The following is an 18,995-nucleotide window of genomic DNA, read 5'->3' as shown; positions in this document are numbered from 1 at the left end:
CTGGGACCAATCAGAGATCTGGCAGAAACTTTGTAAACAAGTCTTACACGTTGTGGGAAATATATTTGATTTGATCGTTTCAGTGAGCTGTATCGTTGGGAATCCCGCAGGACTGGAAGACTTCATTAAGGTAATGGAAAATGTGGTTATATTTTGTAACAAAATGTTTTGCTGCTCATCTTTTATGCTGTTGCATTGAGCTCGAGCGCAAGTGAAACGTTGGCAGACATCCGGTGAGATAGCATAGCTACCTTAATAGTTAAACACATCTCAGTTAACAGCCTACACAAATAATTTCCCTAATTTTCAACTGTAGCAACACAAACTTGAGTTTTGATTGGCAATTATTATTTTTCAATAATAACCAACTAAACTGTCGTGATAATCGCCAGCCCACTATTGCGCAATTGTCTGCTTCTCGCTACTATGTAACGTAACCGCTGTTAAATGACAGTGGCTGTAGCCTGTAGCTGTCGGCTACAGCTCTGGCACACACATTCATTGAAGCACCTCAGTCACGCCCCAATAGTCTTCCTTTTGTAACAATAGAAAAGTGAACTAACCATTAATCCTGCTCAGTTCAGTTTTAAATGCTTTTCGAAATTGAGAGATCGGGGGTATGCTCCTGATGTGTTCCGATTGTGTGAACGAGCCTGCGTAGGCTAAATTATGAGTGGATACCAACTGTCTGGAATAGTTTACACATGATAAAATAATGAACAATTGGGACCTATAGGCTATTACACAGGCCAGTGGTTTTCAAACCTCTAGGACCCAAAACGATTCACAATTTCGTTGTAGCCCTGAGCTCACCTGATTCACCTATTCAAGGGCTTGATGATTAGGTGAACATTTTACAATCCCCTGTGCTAGCTGTGGAATAATTAAAATACATGGAACGGCTGTGGGTCCCCAGAGGAGAGGTTTGAAAACCCCTACCATAATGTACTCCCTCTAGATCAGGGATTGTAAACTTTGATGGGGTTGGGGGACACAACCAATCTGAAATCATCATGAAGGGCATCAGTTGCTCACATCTGTGTACCCACATCATATTAGAGCCAGAATACAGTGAGGCGTGTCTGTGATTCTAGATATTGATTTATGGTTGACCCTGAGTTTGCAAGAACAACTGTCCTCTTCAGAACCCATCGTTTTGTCCAGGGAGTGCCAAATGGAGGTTGGGTATATAGATGGTGTGATGGAGAATACATGTTTCTATATTACAATCAATCACCAAAATAATTCACATTAGAATGCATTTGTGATACTTGTTTAAGAGCACACACTAACGAATTCCCTTTATTCCCCTATGCATTTTCTTAAGACCATTCCCCTATGCAAATGGTCTTATTGACAATAATTGTTTTTTTATTTGTTTATGAATAAATCACACTTTGCAGTGTGATCCAGTGACTTGAAAAGGTATTATCTGGAATATTTTGTGAATTTTCAAGAAGGAAATTACACATTTTCTCACTTTCATAAGTCACTGTCCTAAAGATATCAAACAGCTTTAGTAGAAACAGATTGACGTCACCATTTCCTGTCATATCTCAAATACAAAGAGACATCACCGCAGTGACACAAATAAGTAAACAAACATTACATGGTCTTGTTTTGTACATGTTGAACTTATGACAACTTGAAATGATACGTTATAGTCTAAAGACTATGGTAAAATACAAATTGTTTAATTTATTGACAGCAATAAGACAGACAGCTTTTTGAAAGAGTAGATTGTGAAGTGAAAATGTTTTTGTTTGTGTGGCAGTCACCACAGCTGTTCTAAGGAGTGGCTCATGTTTTTTCTCTGTCTTCTGGTAAATGCTATTGATGCGTATATGGTAGTGTTGAGAATTCCCCTATACAGTGCCTTCAGAAAGTATTCACACCCCTTGACTTTTTCCACATTTTGTGTTACAGCCTGCAGCCTGCATTTAAAACAGATTAAATTGAGATTGTGTCACTGGCCTACACACACTACCCCATAATGTCAAAGTGGAATAATGTTTTAAGAAATGTTTACAAATTAATTAAAAATTAAAAGCTGAAATGTCTTGAGTCAATAAGTATTCAACCCCTTTGTTATCGCAAGCCTAAATAAATTCAGGAGTAAAACAAGTCACATAATAAATTGAATGGACTCACTCTGTGTGCAATAGTAGTGTTTAACATGATTTTTGAATGACTACCTCATCTCTGTACCCCACACATACAAATAATTTTCAGGTCCCTCATCCGAGCAGTACATTTCAAACACAACAATGTTGCGTTGATGAGGTAGTAGCTGGGAGCTTGCAATGTCATACTTGTGTGATTTGTTTGCGGTGGAACACGTGAAAATTGCATGTATTTCAACCTGTTGGAGAACCCTGATTTGGAGTTTAGTGGCTGTGATAGGATAAAACTGAGGATGGATTGCAGTTACAACAACATTGTAGTTACTCCATAATACTAACCTAAATGACAGAGTGAAAAGAAGGAAGCCTGCACATGATAAAAAAATATTCCTAAACATGCATCCTGTTTGCAACAAGGCACTAAAGTAAAGCTGCAAAGAAATTAACCTTATGTCCTGAATATGTTATGTTTGGGGCAATCCAACACAACACATTAAATATAAAGAGTACCAGAATGGTGGTGGCTGCATCATGTTATGGGTACATATGCTTGTCATCAGCAATGACTATAAAATAAAAAATAAAAAACTGCAATAGAGCTAAGCATACATTCCAACAGACACTGGGAGTCAAATTCACCTTTCAGCAGGACAATAACCTAAAACACAAGGCCAAATATACACTAGATTCGCTTACCAAGTGGCATAGTTACAGTTTTGACTTAAATTGGCTTGAAAATCTATGCAAGACTTGAAAATGGCTGTCTAGCAAAGATCAACAACCAACTTGACAGAGCTAGGATAATTTTTTTAAAGAATAATGTGCAAATATTGTACAATCCAGGTGTGCAAAGCTCTTAGAGACGTACTTAGAAAGACTCACAGCTGTAACCGCTACCAAAGATGATTCTAACATTTATTGACTCATGGGGTAAAATACTTATGTAATCAAGGTACTTTTGGTCATGTAGTGTATGTGGACACCTGCTCGTCGAACATCTAATTCCAAAATCATGGGCATTAATTTGGAGTTGGTCCCCCCTTTGCTGCTATAACAGACTCAACTCTTCTGGGAAGGCTTTCCACTAGATGTTGGAACATTGCTGTGGGGACTTGCTTCCATTCAGCCACAAGAGCATTAGTGAGTAGGAAAGTAGCAACCCCACACATGAATGGTCTCAGGATGCTTGACAGTTGGCATGACACAGGACTGATGGTAGCGCTTACCTTGTCTTCTCCTGACAAGCTTTTTTTCCGGATGCCCCAAACAATTGGAAAGGGGATTCATCAGAGAAAATGACTTTACCCCAGTCCTCAGCAGTCCAATCCCTGTACCCTTTGCAGAATATCAGTTTGTCCCTGATGTTTTTCCTGGAGAGAAGTGGCTTCTTTGCTGCCCTTCTTGACACCAGGCCATCCTCCAAAAGTCTTTGCCTCATTGTGCGTGCAGATGCACTCACACCTGCCTGCTGCCATTCCTGAGTAAGTTCTGTGCTGGTGGTGCCCTGATCCCGCAGCTGAATCAACTTTAGGAGACGGCCCTGGCACTTGCTGGACTTTCTTGGGCGCCCTGAAGCCTTCTTCACAACAAATGAACCGCTCTCCTTGAAGTTCTTGATGATGGTTGATTTAGGTGCAATCTTACTGGCAGCAATATCCTTGCCTGTGAATCCCTTTTTGTGCAAAGCAATGATGACGGCACGTGTTTCCTTGCAGGTAACCATGGTTGACAGAGGAAGAACAATGATTCCAAGCACCACCCTCCTTTTGAAGCTTCCACTCTGTTATTTGAACTCAATCAGCATGACAGAGTGATCTCCAGCCTTGTCCTCGTCAACACTCACACCTGTGTTAACGAGAGAATCACTGACATGATGTCAGCTGGTCCTTTTGTGGCAGGGCAGAAATGCAGTGGAAATGTTTTTGGGGGATTCAGTTAATTTGCATGGCAAAGAGGGACTTTGCAATTCATCTGATCACTCTTCATAACATTCTGGAGTATATTCAAATTGCCATCATACAAACTGAGGCAGCAGACTTTGTGAAAATGAATATTTGTGTCATTCTCAAAACCTTTGGCCACGACAGTAGATTTATGGTTGACCTTGAGCCTTGAGCTCGCCCAGGAATTGCCAAATGGAGGTTGGGTATATTCAGTTGAAGTCGGAAATTGACATACACTTGGAGTCATTAAAACTCGTTTTTCAACCACTTCACAAATTTATTGTTAACAAACTATCATTTTGGAAAGTCAATTAGGACATCTACTTTGTGCATGACACAAGTAGTTTTTCCAACAATTGTTTACAGACCGATTATTTCACTTATAATTGTCACGACTTCCGCCGAAGTTGACTCCCCTGCCTGTTCGGGCGGTGCTCGGCGGTCGTCGTCACCGTCCTACTAGCCGCCACCGATCCCTTTTTCATTTGTCTGTTTGTTTTGTCTCATTAGTTTCACCTGTGTTTCTGTTGTTTGGTTTAATTAGCCTCCCTATATTTAGTAGGTAGACCCGCCCTTGTTTTGTGCGGGATTGTCTTTATGTTACGTGTGTGCATTTTAGGTAATGGTGGATTTTCTTTTCTTTAACTTGGCACCCTGTGGTTTTTGGGTTGTCTCATTGTGTGTCCAGCGCCCTGTATTTGTTGGGCTTATTATTTTGTTGTGCCTGAGTAAAGCACTTAACCTCAGTGGAACTCTCTCTGCGTCTGATTCCTGCACCCACCTAGTCCCTCGTGACAATAATTCACTGTATCACAATTCCAGAGGGTCAGAAGTTTACATACACTACGTTGACTGTGCCTTTAAACAGCTTGGAAAAATCCAGAAAATGATGTCATGGCTTTAGAAGCTTCTGATAGGCTAATTGACATAATTTGAGTCAATTGGAGGTGTACCTGTGGATGTATTTCAAGGCCTACCTTCAAACTCAGTGTCTCTTTGATTGACATCATGGGAAAATCAAAAGAAATAAGCCAAGACCTCAGAAAAAAAATTGTAGACCTCCACAAGTCTGGTTCATCCTTGGGAGCAATTTCCAAATGCCTGAAGGTACCACGTTCATCTGCACAAACAATAGTATGCAAGTATAAACACCATGGGACCACGCAGCCGTCATACAGCTCAGGAACGGGACGCGTTCTGTCTGCTAGAGATGAACGTACTTTGGTGCAAAAAGTGCAAATCAATCCCAGAACAACAGCAAAGGACCTTGTGAAGATGATGGAGGAAAGAGGTACAAAAGTATCTATATCCACAGTAAAACGAGTCCTATATTGAAATAACCTGAAAGGCCGCTCAGCAAGAAAGAAGCCACTGCTCGAAAACCACCATAAAAAAGCCAGACTACAGTTTGCAACTGCATATGGGAACAAAGATCGTACTTTTTGGAGAAATGTTCTCTGGTCTGACGAAACAAACAGAACTGTTTGGCCATAATGACCATTGTTTGGAAAAGGGGGGGGGGGCTTGCAAGCCGAAGAACACCATCCCAACTGTGAAGCACTGGGGTGGCAGCATCATGTTGTGGGGATGCTTTGCTGCAGGAGGGACTGGTGCACTTCACAAAATAGATGGCATCATGAGGCTGGAAAATGAATATATGAATATATTGAAGAAACATCTCAAGACATCAGTCAGGAAGTTAAAGCTTGGTTGCAAATGAGTCTTCCAAATGGAGAATGACCAAAAGCATACTTCTAAAGGTGTGGCAAAATGGCTTAAGGACAACAAAGTCAATGTATTGGAGTGGCCATCACAAGGCCCTGACCTCAATCCTATAGAACGTTTGTGGGCAGAACTGAAAAAGTGTGTGCGAGCAAGGAGGCCTACAAACCTGACTCAGTTACACCAGCTCTGTCAGGAGGAATGGACCAAAATTCACCCAGCTTATTGTGGGAAGCTTGTGGAAGGCTTCCCAAAACAATTGACCCAAGTTAAACCATTTGAAGGAATTGCTACCAAATACTAATTGAGTGTATGTAAATGTCTGACCCACTGGGAATGTGATGAAAGAAATAAAAGCTGAAAGAAATAATTCTATCTACTATTATTCTGACATTTCACATTCTCAAAATAAAGTGGTGATCCTAACTGACCTAAAACAGGGAATTTTTACTAGGATTAAATGTAAGGAATTGTGAAAAACTGAGTTTAAATGTTTTTGGCTAAGGTGTACATAAACTTCAGACTTCAACTGTAGCTGGTGTCAAGGAGAATACATGTTTCTATATTAAAATCACCAAAATAATTTCCATTAGAATGCATTGGTAGTATTTTTTCAAGAGCACACACTAACGAATTCCCTTTATTCCCATATGCATTTTCTCATTTGCACACTGCAATGTGCAAATGGTCTTATTGACAAGAATTGTTTGTATTTGTTTATGAATAAATCATACTTTGCAGTGACTTGAAAACAGAAAAGGTATTATCTGGAATATTTTGTGAATTTTCAAGAAGGAAATTACACATTTTCTCACTTTCATAAGTCACTGTCCTTCAGATATCAAACAGCTTTAGTAGAAACAGATTGACGTCACCATTTCCTGTCGTATCTCAAATACAAAGAAATATCACCGCAGTGACATGGAAATAAGTAAACAAACATTACATGGTCTTGTGACAACTTTAAATTATACATTATAGCCTAAAGCCTATGGTAAAATACATATTGTTTCATTTATTGACAGCAATAAGAGACATCTTTTTGACAGAGTAGATTGTGAAGTGATCAGTGAAGTGAAAATGTTTGTTTGTGTGGCAGTCATCACAGCTGTTCTAAGGAGTGACTCATGTTTAATTCTCAGTATTCTGGTAAATGCTATTGATGCGTATATGGTAGTGTTGAGAATTCCCCTATACAGTGCCTTCAGAAAGTATTCACACCCCTTGACTTTTTCCACATTTTGTGTTACAGCTTGAATTTAAAATGGATTAAATTGAGATTTTGTGTCACTGGCCTACACACACTACCCCATAATGTCAAAGTGGAATAATGTTTTTGAAATGTTTACAAATGAATTAAAAATGAAGAGGGGGATAATGCCAATGTTGCATTGATTAGATAGTAGCTGGGAGCTTGCGGTTTCATATTTGTGTGATTTGTTTATGACAATTTGTGGTGGAACATGTGAAAAGAAATGTGGCAAAGAAATTAACTTCATGGCCTGAATACATTATGTATGAAGTAAATCCAACACAACACATACAATATGAAGAGTACCACTCTTCATATTTCTTAGTATGGTGGTGGCTGCATCATGTTATGGGTACATATGCTTGTCATCAGCAATAACTAAAAAGTTTTTAAAAACGCTATAGAGCTAAGTATAGGCAAAATCGTAGAGGATAACCTGGTTCAGTCTGCATTCCAACAGATATTGGGAGTCAAATTCACCGTTTAGCAGGACAATAACCTAAAACACAAGGCCAAATATACACAAGTTGCTTACCAAGTGGCTTAGTTACAGTTTTGACTTAAATTGGCTTGAAAATCTATGCAAGACTTGAAAATGGCTGTCTAGCAAAGATCAACCACCAACTTGACAGAGCTAGGATCATTTTTTTAAAGAATAATGTGCAAATATTGTACAATCCAGGTGTGCAAAGCTCTTAGAGACTTACTTAGAAAGACTCACAGCTGTAACCGCTACCAAAGGTGATTCTAACATTTATTGACTCATGGGGTAAAATACTTATGTAATCAAGATACACTACATGACCAAAAGTATGTGGACACCTGCTCGTCGAACATCTAATTCCAAAATCATAGGGATTAATTCGGAGTTGGTCCCCCTTTTGCTGCCACAACAGCCTCAACTCTTCTGGGAAGGCTTTCCACTAGATGGTGAAACATTGATGGGAGGACTTGCTTCCATTCAGCCACAAGAGCATTAGTGAGGTCGGGCACTGATGTTGGGCGGTTAGGTCGGACACTGATGTTGGGCGGTTAGGTCGGACACTGATGTTGGGCGGTTAGGTCGGACACTGATGTTGGGCGGTTAGGTCGGACACTGATTTTGGGCGGTTAGGTCGGACACTGATTTTGGGCGGTTAGGTCGGACACTGATGTTGGGCGATTAGGCCTGGCTTGCAGTCGACATTCCAATTCATCCCAAAGGTGTTTGATGGGGTGAAGGTCAGGGCTCTGTGCAGGCCAGTCAAGTTCTTCCACACCGATCTCGACAATCCATTTCTGTATGGGACCTCGCTTTGTGCATGGGGGCATTGTCATGCTGAGACAGGAAAGGGCCTTCCCCAAACTGTTGCCACAAAGTTGGAAGCACAGAATTGTTTAGAATGTCATTATGTGCTGTAGAGGTACAATTTCCCTTCACTAGAATTAAGGGGCCTAGACCGAACCAAGAAAAACAGCCCCAGACCATTATCCCTCCTTCACAAAACTTTACAGTTGGTACTATGCATTGGGGCAGGTAGCGTTCTCCTGGCATCTGCAAAAACCCAGATTCATCTGTTGGACTGCCAGATGGTGAAGTGTGATTCATCACTGCAGAGAACGTGTTTCCACTGCTCCAGTCCAATTGCGGCAAACTTTATACCACTCCAGCCGACGCTTGGCATTGCGCATGGTTATATTAGGCTTGTGTGCGACGGCTCGGCCATGACAACCCATTTCATGAAGCTCCCGACGAACAGTTATTGTGCTGACGTTGCTTCCAGAGGCAGTTTGGAAATCTGTAGTGAGTGTTGCAAACGAGGACAGACAATTTGTAGGCGCTTCAGCACTTGGCGGTCTCCTTCTGCGAGCCGTTGTTGCTCCTTCACAATTACAGCACTTACAGTTGACCGGGGCAGCTCTAGCAGGGCAGAAATTTGACTAACTGACTTGTTGGAAAGGTGGCATCCTATGACGGTGCCACGTTCAAAGTCACTGAGCTCTTCAGTAAGGCCATTCTACTGCCAATGTTTGTCTATGGAGATCGCATGGCTGTGTGCTCGATTATATACACTTGTCAGCCACGGGTGTGGCTGAAATAGATGAATCCACAAATTTGAAGGGGTCTCCACATACTTTTGCAAAACAGTATATATTAGTATTCTAGTTTTTATTAATCTTCTACAAATGATACAATTCTTCTTCCACTTTGACATTAGAGTATTTTGTGTAAATCATTGACAAACAAATGACAATTAAATCCATTTTTAATCCCACCTTGCAACACAACAAAATGTGGAAAAAGTCAAGGGGTGTGAGTACTTTCAAAAGCCACTGTATATCTATGTGGTGTAAACCCAGCCAATTCCCCTAACAATCTCTAGAGATAGTCTTGGTGATTCTGTAAAACTCATATACATCCTCTGTCCTCTGCTGAGTTTTTAAAAATGTAACAGTAGCCTTGATTATTTTGTTTAGTTAGGAGATATTGCAACCAATGTCTTCATCTACCCTGTGCAGCAGTGCTAAAACACAGTCCAGGTGGGATTTAATTCAGTAGAAATTGGATAACAGCCTTTTGTATGCTCAAATGGTTATGGTCAAATTGTACTTCAGTTGTAAGCGTGTAAACTTTTTTTTTTCCTGACCACATGACTTGACATAGCGCAGCGGTAATCCGTCTGGTAATTATAGCAGGTTATCTGTGTTGCGAATGTCCATGTAAACTTGCAAGATCAGGCGGCTTGCGAGGCTAGACCTGACCGGGAAAATCTCCCATATGGGCAATTTCACAGTAATGGAATTACGCTTTGACTCAGATTTTTCACTTTAATATGAAATATCCTTCTTTTGCATATGTGGATATTATTTTACACACAGGCTATTATTGTAATGAGCTCTGCCCCAAACAAGACCACATTTGGTTGATCCGGACCAGAATAAATCTGAAACAATCATTGACGTCTGTTTCACTAGTTTTTTTGTGTGCACGCTGACACGGTCGCCAGGTGTACGGTGTTTCCTCTTTCCTCCGGTGCAGCTGGCTTCCGGGTTGGATGGGCAATGTGTCAAGAAGCAGTGTGGCCTGGTTGAATTGTGTTTCGGAGGATGCATGGCTCTTGACCTTCGCCTCTCCCAAGTACGTACGGGAGTTGCAGCGATGAGACAAGACTGTAACTACTACCAATTGGATACCGTGAAATTGGGGTGAAAAAAAAATAAAGTATGTACAATGTATGCATCCAGACTATTTTTAGGGGGTACATTAGGAGAGGAGTCAGAGCTAAAAAAGTACTAAAAAGGCATAGCGCCTCAAGTACAGATGTACTTTGTTTTTGTGTGTTTTTTTTGTTAAATACAATAACTATGTATTTATACGATGATCCTCCCATTTTATGGAATGCCCACAGCCCTCATATGTCATGTCTGTTAAAATGTTTTTCTTGCTTCTTCAATGATAGATGGAACAGATAAGTTTGATTTTGTACAAGTAAAGACCAACAAAAAACGTATCACAAGGAATGTCCACGGGCGCCATTATGAATAATAAAGAAAGCAGGTGGTACTCAAACACCTAAAGATAAAAAAAGAGACATTTTACATTTAAAGAGGAGCCGAGTTATAGAGACCTATGCTGCCACATACTGTAGTAACAGCAGAGGTGTAGCCATCTTGATAAATAAGAATACACAATTTCCCCTTATATCCAAGCATATGGACCAAGAATGACATTTTCTAATGTTGAGTTTTTATTTATGAACATTTGAACATCTTGGCCATGTTCTGTTATAATCTCCACCCGGCACAGCCAGAAGAGGACTGGCCACCCCTCATAGCCTGGTTCCTCTCTAGGTTTCTTCCTAGGTTTTGGCCTTTCTAGGGAGTTTTTCCTAGCCACCATGCTTCTACACCTTCTTGCTGTTTGGGGTTTTAGGCTGGGTTTCTGTACAGCACTTTGAGATATCAGCTGATGTACGAAGGGCTATATAAATACATTTGATTTGATTTAGATAGCATTCAATATATTATTTTAGCAGGTGACCTAAATCACACGTTTGATAAGATTGACAGACATAGTAATAGAAATGGCAAATTTAGGGAGCCTCCAAAGAGGCTAAAAAATTTCAACATTACAAATAATTTATAGGATACCTGGAAATTACTATTCCCACTGACAAAAGACTATTCCTTTTTTTCTAAAAGTAAGAAAAGCTATTCAAGAATTGGCTCAAATTCATGATATACTGTAGTGATACCGGATCATGCTTAATTACAATATATAACAAAACGTCCTTTCACTGTCAACTGCGTTTATTTTCAGCAAGCTTAACATGTGTAAATATTTGTATGAACATAAGGTTCAACAACTCAGACATAAACTGAACAAGTTCCACAGACATGTGACTAACAAAAATGGAATAATGTGTCCCTGAACAAAGGGAGGGGGTCAAAATCAATACTAACAGTCAGTATCTGGTGTGGCCACCAGCTGCATTAAGTATTGCAGTGCATCTCCTCCTCATGGACTGTACCAGATTTGCCAGTTTTTGCTGTGAGATGTTACCCCACTCTTCCACCAAGGCACCTGAAAGTTCCCGGACATTTCTGGGGGGAATGGCCCTAGCCCTCACCCTCCGATCCAACAGGTCCCAGCCGTGCTCAATGGGACTGCGATCCAGGCCCTTCGCTGGCCATGGCAGAACACTGACATTCCTGTGTTGCAGGAAATCATGCACAGAACGAGCAGTATGGCTGGTAGCGTTGTCATGCTGGAAGGTCATGTCAGGATGAGCCTGCAGGAAGGGTACCAAATGAGGGAGGAGGTTGTCTTCCCTGTTACACACAGAGTTGAGATTGCCTGCAATGACAACAAGCTCAGTCCAAGGATGGTGTGACACACCGCCCCAGACCATGACGGACCCTCCACCTCCAAATCGATCCCGCTCCAGAGTACAGGCCTCGGTGTAATGCTCATTCCTTCAACGATAAACGCGAATCTGACCATCACCCCTGATGAGACAAAACCACGACTCGTCAGTGAAGAGCACTTTTTGCCAGTCCTGTCTGGTCCAGTGACGGTGGGTTTGTGCCCATAGGCGACGTTGTTGCCGGTGATGTCTGGTGAGGACCTGCCTTACAACAGGCCTACAAGCCCTCAGTCCAGCCTCTCTCAGCCTATTGCGGACAGTCTGAGCACTGATGGAGGGATTGTGCATTCCTGGTGTAACTCAGGCAGTTGTTGCCATCTTGTACCTGTCCCGCAGGTGTGATGTTCGGATGTACCCGGTCCTGTGCAGGTGTTGTTACACATGGTCTGCCACTGAGAGGACGATCAGCTGTCCGTCCTGTCTCCCTGTAGCTCTGTCTTAGGCGTCTCACAGTACAGACATTGCAATTTATTGCCCTGGCCAGGAAAGTACAAACAAGATTTTGGTTTACTTGTCGCGATGCGATACCATGGACATATAAAATACGCTGCATGATTTATGAATGTCAAAGAGAGATTGACTTTTATAAAGTAGTCAACACTTGCTGTTCCGTCTTCAGTCAAAGCACAGTAAATAGCCTATGCGCCCGACTGTGGCTGTATAGGCCTATGAAACACGCAAAATAAATGACTGTGCTACAAAACAACACTTAAGTGGTTTTCAACTCATCATTACCACTTACATTACATGGGTTGTGTAAATCACAATCAGGAGATGATGAAGAAGCATCAAACTCTCCCTCCTCCGTGAAAAGAAATTTGACTACAACTCACCAGAGGGTACAAAAATAACACAGGTACAGAGAGGTGGGACAGACCAGCAGTTTCCCTGTCATCGCTCGCTTTGTGACTGACAGGCGCCTGTCCTATCAATAGATTACTAGAAGATGCCTATGCTCATTCTAACGGGAGAAAGCTGTACATACTTTTCTGACCATCGCATTGAAACTTTTAACTTAAAACAAGCCTAGGTATTTTTTGACGTGGAAAAGTAGCCAGCGTACAACGAGTCTGTTATCAGCTATTTCGTCAACAGCCGCTGCTTATGGAAAACACTGCTCCTATAAACTTCACGCTGTCTCTCATAGGTTCTTTTACATGGAAATGCCCATATGATGAGTAATAAGTAATATGTAATTTCATAAAAAAGGAAACACTGACAGGGCGCTGAACTCCCAAAACAACTGTAAAATACATGAATACAGGACAGACAATTTAGATTACCTGGGCTCGGTTCCCAAAAGCATCGTGACACTGAGATCTTCTTAATTCTATTGAAACTAAATGGATGAAAGATTATTTTAGTGCTACGATGCTTTTGGGACATGTTCAATATCTTGACATAACTCAATTATGATTTATGATTGAAGAAAAAAGAAATGCTTTAATGATGTTTAATGTCCATGGACAATTGGAGGGTAGGTGATTTTTTAAATGTATTGGTAATGCAGGTGACACAGCAGACAGTATCAATGGGATGTTTCACTTATCTTGCCTCAGCTTTTTTTTTGTTGCCTTCTTTAAAGGACATTAAATCAACTGTATTCAGTTAAGGCCTTTTTTCTTCCAGCCATGCATTGGCCTACTCATAACCACTGGGGGGCAGTAAAGTTCTACCATTACCCAACATAATGCAGTCTAAGTAAGTTGCTGGCTGTGGAAACATATAAACAACATCAAGCATGTTTGTCACCTTTGCAACTCTATAAATGTATATTATCGGGCAGTTTGATCGGCGCTGATACAGCAAAAGTAATGTGACTTCAATGTCAATGCTACCCTCTTTCTACATTGTTTTCAAATTGCGAAGAAGTGTTGCGAGGACCATTTGAGTACCATTTTACCCATAATGCGTTATAATTGCCGGTCAGTCGTTTGTCGCCTCTTTACTATTTTCAACCATGTGACATGTTGAAGTCTATTGACAGTGTGCCTCCAGGAACATGCGGCGTGTGTTGTGTTGGGATGTGTCTGTGTAGTCGACGAGCGAGAAGGTAATAAGCCACAATTGAGGGCTCAGTTGTTCCAGGCCTGTTGACCTCCTTTGAAGTTGAACCTACGTGGCCTACTAAAGTCTCCTTGACCTGCCGGATGACCCCCGTCTGGAAGCTTACACTGGAAAACCAATATAGTGTGCCTGTGGATTACCTGGGAATGTGGGAGGACTGATCCTGTAGGTGGTTGTGTGGGTAGTGCTGATAAAGCAGAGAGATGGTCAGAACTCAGCACAGAGCTCCATTCACATCTTGACATTTCATGCGAAGGATAGGGTATACAGTAGGCTACTGCTTTTGACTTTCAGTGCGAAAACCATACTGTGAGAAGAACTGTGCTATATTGTTGTGTTGTTATTCTTCATTATTTGCTCCTAATCCCCCTGTGCAACTCACTGGCCCGCTTTGCTTCCTGGCTGAAACAACCCTATAGTGTGAAACTCAGGTCTGCAGCACGACGATGTACACATTCCCGGTAAAAAAAAGGCCCAACAAAATACTGCTCAAGGCTTGAAATTAGTCCACAATGTCTACATAAACAGGCGCTGGAGCCGGCGGGAGCTCGTCTGAGCTGAACCAGCTCATTGAAAGGGCTCCTCCGCCAGTCTGGATAAGCAGAGCAGAGAACTCTGATTGTTTCTCCCCCATAATCCCACACACTGGCCCTCTGTGAGTGTGTATGTATGTGTGTGCGTGCGTGCCTCTGTGTTAACCCTTTCTGACAGACCAATCATCTTCCTGCATTGAGGGGATCAGTAACCTTCCTGTGGGTAATTGGCCTTTCCTTTTTGTCTTGACACGGCAAGATTAAAATCTTAATTAGGGAAGGCATTTGGGCAGACTGGGAACCTGTGGACAGTGATGGATTCCTGACCCAGGAGAACTCTCTCGCCCTCTCCCTGCTGCCCCTGGCCTGTCTGCTCCCTGGCAGCCTTGCGCCGTGCTTGGACACAGGCAACACTTCAGTTTTACTGTACCTCTCTTGAACAAGCCGTAAATCTTGACATCACCTCTGCCTTTCTGCGGTGAAAAAGAATATGAAATGCCCTTGATGTTGGGTTTGCAATAAAAGGTGACCATTGAGTAGCTGGGGTTTGGTGAGGTAGCTTAGTCTAGCTTGGGTCCTAAAAGGACCCATGAGCACCAACATGTGAAGCTCACAGGGGCATGTCAAATTGGGTGCCAAATTAAAGCTAAAAGTCTATGTTTTGGGGAAAGGAAGGCACAAATATACATTTTTCAACCATTTTCCATCCCAAAAATTAGGAATAAGCAAAGGCTTTGATTTCTGACCAAACAGATGTAAAGGGTTCTTAGACAACGTCTTCCAGAAACAGTCTTAAAACATGAAAACACAACGTTGAAATAAATACCCCTGCCAGCTAATATCGACACTTTTATATTTAGTTTTGGAGAAATGATTTGCATTCTGTAAGTTTAAGAAACATTGCCCTGTAATTCCGTTATCAAAACCCCACATATCTTGGTAAGATATTTTCTCATTTCTCTCCCTTAGAAAGATGGAGGATAATGAAAGTTCACAGAAGTAACCAGTAAAGGGAGACCTACCAATTTAGTTATAGTGTTTTTACTGATATAAAGTTTTTTAAATGAATGATTAAGTGATTAAAACTCATAATTCTGCTACCAAATCGGTAATGATCATGCTGAATAATCAGTAACGGAATTACTGCAATTGAATTGGCTACAATGAGAAATCATAGTAGTCACAAAACACAGTTTGGTCACCTGCTACTGTCCACCCTTTCACTGACATACTGTTATGTTCAGCTCATAACTGTTTTTTCTCTTTCTGTCGTCTGGTGGTCAAAGCAAGACTGTGAAAACAGTCTAGACAACCCTTCACTCTCTCTCTCTCTCTTTCTCTGCTACTCTCTCTTCTCTCTCTCTAGTTAATGTCACCTCTCCCAGCTCTGACTGGCACCTACCGTGACACCTACCCTCTTTACGTTTACTGTAACCAGCATCCTCACCCACTGAGCACCGACCGACACCAGACGTCCATGGACGTAGAAATATTGGTCGTTACGCCATGAACGGACCAAACCGTAACCAATCATAGAATTTTACAGTTTTAAAGCTAGTTTCCTGCAGTTCTACACATTTGGCCATGGCTTATGCCGTGTTATTATGCCATCTGAGAAACCCAAACATTATAACAAAATCAATGGGGGACAATGCCATGACATATTTTTAAATAGTAGATTCTCCCTGACTGTCTAGTTATTATTTTGGTGATGGTTAGTTCTCAAAGATGATCTTATATAAAAATACAGTACCAGTCAAAAGTGTGGATACACCTACTCATTCTAGTTTTTTTTGTACTATTATCTACATTGTAGAATAATAAGGAAGACATCAAAACTATGAAATAACACATTTGAAATCATGTAGTAACCAAAAAGGTGTTGTATATTTGAGATTCTTAAAATTAGCCACCCTTTGCCTTGATGACAGCTTTTCACACTCTTGGCATTCTCTCAACCTGCTTCATGAGATAGTCACCTGGAATGCATTTCAATTAACTGGTGTGCCTTGTTAAAGGTTATTTTGTGGAATTTCTTTCCTAAATGTGTTTGAACCAATCAGTTGTGTTGTGACAAGATAGGGGTGGTATACAGAAGATGGCACTATTTAGTAAAAATATTTATGGAACATTTATTCTGATAATTTCAAAATTAATAATTTAATTGCTAAAGTTCTATGAAAACAATATAATGACAAAATAAATATGAAGGCTATAGCGACCTATAGGTAGCTAAATTGTGGTTTCTTCCCTGTCTTTATCTCTGGCTGTGGAGCAAATGATGAATCAAATCCAATTTTATTACAGGTGTAGACTTTACCGTGAAATCCTTATTTACGAGCCCTCTCCCGACAATGCAGAGTTAAAAAGTAAGAAAAGATTATCAAAAAAAAGAAGGAAATGGTAACATAATAATGTAACAATAACGAGGCTTTATGCAAGGACTACCAGTACCGAGTCGATGTGCAGGGGTACGAGGTAGTTGAGGTAATACAGTATGTACATGTAGGTAGGGGTAACAGTGACTAGGCAATCAGGATAGATAATAAACAGAGTAGCAGCAGCGTATGTGAAGAGTGTAAAAGTATGTGTGTGGTGTCAATATGCGTGTGTATGTGAGCGTGTGTAGTGTGTGTTAGTGTGATTAGTGTGTGGGTAGAGTCCAGTGAGTGTGAATAGATCCAACGTAAGGATGTCAGTGCAAAGAAATGATAAATAAATGAGGTCAATGCAAATAGTCTGGGTGGCCATTTGATTAAGTGTTCAGCAGTCTTATGGCTTGGAGGTAGAAGCTGTTCAGGAGCCTTTTTGGTCCCAGACTTGGCGGCCTGGTACCGCTTGTAGCAGAGAGAACAAAATACTTACATTATTAGTGGGTCTTATGGTTGTGGAAGGCTTATATTTACCCTAGGTATATTTTTACAAGCCCTGCATTCATTAGATTATTGCCTGACTGTTTGACATGCAATGTATTGACTTTTAACAGCAGAGCTTATTTATAGAACTTAAATATATTTATATATCTGGATTTTTTTCAAAGTTATGGGCAATTCACTATATATATATATATATACTGCTCAAAAAATAAAGGGAACACTAAAATAACACATCCTAGATCTGAATGAATGAAATATTCTTAGGCGGAGGTAGCGGTCCTGCTGCTGGGTTGTTGGCCTCCACGTCTCCTGATGTCCTGGCCTGTCTCCTGGTAGCGCCTCCATGCTCTGGACACTACCCTGACAGACACAGCAAAACTTTTTGCCACAGCTCGCAGTGATGTTCCATCCTGGATGAGCTGCACTACCTGAGCCACTTGTGTGGGTTGTAGACTCCGTCTCATGCTACCACTAGAGTGAAAGCACCGCCAGCATTCAAAAGTGACCAAAACATCAGCCAGGAAGCATAGGAACTGAGAAGTGTTCTGTGGTCACCACCTGCAGGACCACTCCTTTATTGGGGGTGTCTTGCTAATTGCCTATAATTTCCACCTGTTGTCTATTCCATTTGCACAACAGCATGTGAAATTTATTGTCAATCAGTGTTACTTCCTAAGTGGACAGTTTGATTTCACAGAAGTGTGATTGACTTGGAGTTACATTGTGTTGTTTAAGTGTTCCCTTTATTTTTTTGAGCAGTGTGTATATATATATATATATTGTGAATTGCCCATAACTTTGAAAAAATCCAGATAATCTTTTTTGGCCATATGGCCCAGCACTACGGGTGTATGGCAGAGAGGGTCAGAAGTACGCCTTCAAAGAATAGTAATTTTAATACTAACTTTGAATGTTGCAGCGGGATTTCATTTTAGGTCAGTAAGGCTCTTAGATCTATCACCACCAAGTGTACACTGCTTACATCAAATCCAACCTTATTTGTCACATGCGCCGAATGCAACAAGTGTAGACCTTACCGTGAAATGCTTCCTTACAGTACATCCGCATGGTAATACACAGAGCTGGAAGTGTGTGTTTACGGTTATCTGGCTTATGCACTAATATGTTCACATAGTTTCCCCTTTGATTAAAAAGCTATGATGCGGTTGCAGATGTATGTTAACTGGACATAGAAAGAACACTAGAACAGATGATGCTGACTTTCTGGTGTAACTACAGCATGTTTTCTGCAGAACTGTACTCTTAAATGACCTAATCCTCCAAATGAGCTGAGTAAACGGTCCAGTTTATCTGCCAGGTTCCCCACATGGCCATTGCCTACTGCACAACATACCAACCTCCTGTAAACACATGAGGAAACCTGCTGGACCCTTCGGGGTGACGTCGCCCCCCCTCCCCTCCCCCAATACGTAGCTGGGCCAGGTGTTTCAGTCACTTCTCTGACCACACTTCCGCTGAGGTGGGATAGGGGTCAGTCCCCCTGAGGGGGGTGTGGGGATGCAGAGTCGTCCGTGGTGTAAAGGCCAGGGGTACCCCTCTAGTCCTAGAAAT

The 18,995-nt window shown here is 41.3% G+C and overlaps 1 protein-coding gene across 1 annotated transcript in view; it reads left to right on the top strand.

Annotated features, from left to right (window-relative positions):
* LOC112252585 (G1/S-specific cyclin-D2) overlaps positions 1-18,995 on the top strand; it is a 203,656-nt gene continuing 184,661 nt past the window's right edge. Inside the window, exon 1 of the mRNA XM_024423928.2 lies at positions 1-130. The gene's annotated coding sequence lies outside the window, so the exon portion shown is untranslated. The remainder of the gene's footprint in view (positions 131-18,995) is intronic.

This window comes from Oncorhynchus tshawytscha, linkage group LG06, assembly GCF_018296145.1.
Source record: "Oncorhynchus tshawytscha isolate Ot180627B linkage group LG06, Otsh_v2.0, whole genome shotgun sequence".
Classification (NCBI taxonomy): Eukaryota; Metazoa; Chordata; class Actinopteri; order Salmoniformes; family Salmonidae; genus Oncorhynchus; species Oncorhynchus tshawytscha.
This window is presented reverse-complemented; position numbering and strand designations above follow the sequence as displayed.